This window comes from Megascapheus bottae, chromosome 2 (genome assembly GCF_031878675.1).
Source record: "Megascapheus bottae isolate mThoBot1 chromosome 2, mThoBot2.hap1, whole genome shotgun sequence".
Taxonomy (NCBI): domain Eukaryota; kingdom Metazoa; phylum Chordata; class Mammalia; order Rodentia; family Geomyidae; genus Megascapheus; species Megascapheus bottae.
In genome coordinates this window covers 20,457,637-20,460,047 of record NC_143510.1, presented here as the reverse complement: position 1 = coordinate 20,460,047, position 2,411 = coordinate 20,457,637, and the positions used below count along the sequence as shown (strand labels likewise).

Below are 2,411 nucleotides of genomic sequence, written 5' to 3'. Positions count from 1 at the left end.
CCTTTAGTTACAAATAGTGTCTCCCATTTGTGCCCAGTGCAGCCTGACTACTTCATTCTTCCTGGACTATTATTCCTTCCCAAATAGCAACAATGAAAGGAATGAACTACCATACCAGCTTTTATTGGTTTAGACATGGTCTTGTGAACTTTTTGCCCAGGCTGGCCGTGAACCATGATCCTCTTGACCACTGCTTCCCAAATACCTATGATCCGCACATGAGTCAGAGCCTGGATTTCTCTCCACTCGTCTTCAATATCCTCCTAACACGCCCAGTGTCCTTGTCTAAACATCTATTTGACTCTGGCATGCTAGTCTCTTTTCTTTACTTGCTGTTCCATGTCCAACTTGGTGACTAGGTCATAAGCCCCCAGAGGCCTCTAGTGTCCTAGAGGAACACTTGGGAGAGAGGGTCTCATATGTTAGGTTCATTTAGTGATCTGGATGGAGTTCATTTTGTGTTCTCTAAGGAACAAGAGCCAATTACTAGCTTTACCCCACACCAGACACACACACACACACACACACACACACACACACACACACACACACAGATTCCTTAAGGACTTGAAATCTCTTTGCATCATAATAGCCTCTAATAAAGGTACAGACACTTAAGCCAGCAGGTCATTCTCCTGTGTAATAGAAACATAAAGTGCTAAACAGGTCCCACTTTCATTGTTAGAACTACAGCTTAGTACAAGATCTCAACTAGAATTTACTGAGTGCTTAGCAAAAACCAAATGTTGACTCAGTACTCATTGTAGGTATACCTAACCTCTCTCAGAAAGAAGAGGATCTTTCTGAAAACCCCCTTTTCAGTTTAGTTAGGGTTTAGAAAGTTCTACTATAACCCTGCACCACAAATCCTACCTCACAACGCTACTTCTACTAGAATAAGTATGTTTTGTAAAAACATATTTGGAGGGTACTTACATCCTATGTAAAGCCATTACTCTTCAATATGGAAACTTAACACACTAGCTCCTGCCCCTTTGTGTACAACAATCAGTTCCTCTCCATTTCCAGAATTACTTAAAGAGAAGTATTCACTTTTTAAACTTCCCTTTCTTAACTAACAATTTGACCTGCCTGCCTCATTCAAGAGTAGACTTGTAAAATGTAGCACTTGAGGAAAAAAAATTTAGGGTCAGTGTTCAAGTCATCCTGGCAAAGGAATGAATTTATAGAAGGAAGTCACTAGGTAATGAGTAGGTAAGTGGTAATTGAGTTTCATCTCCAAAGAAGTCTTCCACTCTTGGAAGGGCTAGGGAAAGAAAACAGACTTGTTGATCCAAGAGGCTCTTTAAGTCTCTCATGCTTCAAGTGTAGAGATGGCCAAAACTTCCCGTTGATGTAAGACGAAGCAGCATCCAAACAGTTTCCCTTGATCCAATTTTCCACCAGAAATCTGCAACAAAGAAAATACAGAAACAATCATTCAAATCCTAGAGACCGGGAAGTAGCTAATGGAACCATGTATTCATCATATTGATTGGTACATTGATTTTTTCCCCTTCTTAAGAACCCATCCCCTGGTTCTGTGCCAGAGATGCTTTAAACTGCTTAAACAAAACTTATACCAAATCTTGCCAATGGTCCTCAGGGAACACGAAAACCAACTTTTTCTGTTGTCCCCAAAAGCTACTCAACTTACGTGATTAATAAGTCCAACTGGGAACGACAGTGAAGTGGGGGACATAAAGAGATTTATTCAAGTATCCTAACAAATAAGAATTCTTAGCTCAGAATGGGGCATAGTCACAATTCAAAGGGCAATCACCAAACTTCCAGTGACATCAGATCTTTAGTCCATCAGTTTCCACACCCGAATATGTTCAGAACTCAGCCAGTGTTCTTTTTTTTTTTTTTTTCTGCCAGTCCTGGGCTTGAGCTCAGGGCCTAGCACTGTCCTTGGACTTTCTCAAGGCTAGCACTCTACCACTTGAGCCTCAGCACCACTTCCAGCTTTTTGCTATGTATATGGTACCAAGGAATCAAACCCGGGTCTTCGTGCATGCTAGGCAAGCACTCTACCACTAGGCCAAACTCCCGGCCCCAGCCAGAGTGTTCTTAAAAGAAAGAATTCCTCAATCTATGTTAGAGAGCATCCTGCTTCAATAAGGAGCAGGGCCCAGTTCTTGCATACTAATCTGTTAATTCCTAGTATAAAGGAAAAGAAGAGAAGGCCTTTGGACCAAACTTGCAGGAACATTATTGCTTTGTCTGCTGTCTGCTAGAGAATACCTGAAAAGTGCAAAATGGAGCCTATTTAATATCTGGATAATTTATGATTATCCCTTTACTATTGTCTACTCATTTCTCTATGCACAAACATCCAAAAAGCCTCTTGAATGACAAACATAGGTAGATTGCTAGCTAGAATTATATAGAGATGGTAGATAAATATA

The 2,411-nt window shown here is 40.8% G+C and overlaps 1 long non-coding RNA gene across 1 annotated transcript; it reads right to left on the bottom strand.

Annotated features, from left to right (window-relative positions):
* Window positions 1–1,156: 1,156 nt before the first annotated feature.
* On the bottom strand, window positions 1,157–1,724 carry LOC150066562 (uncharacterized). Its single transcript, XR_016539167.1, has 2 exons — window positions 1,658–1,724; window positions 1,157–1,411 (listed from the first exon to the last, which is right to left on the bottom strand). It is a non-coding gene; the product is annotated as an uncharacterized LOC150066562 (long non-coding RNA).
* Between the last annotated feature and the right edge of the window lie 687 nt (window positions 1,725–2,411).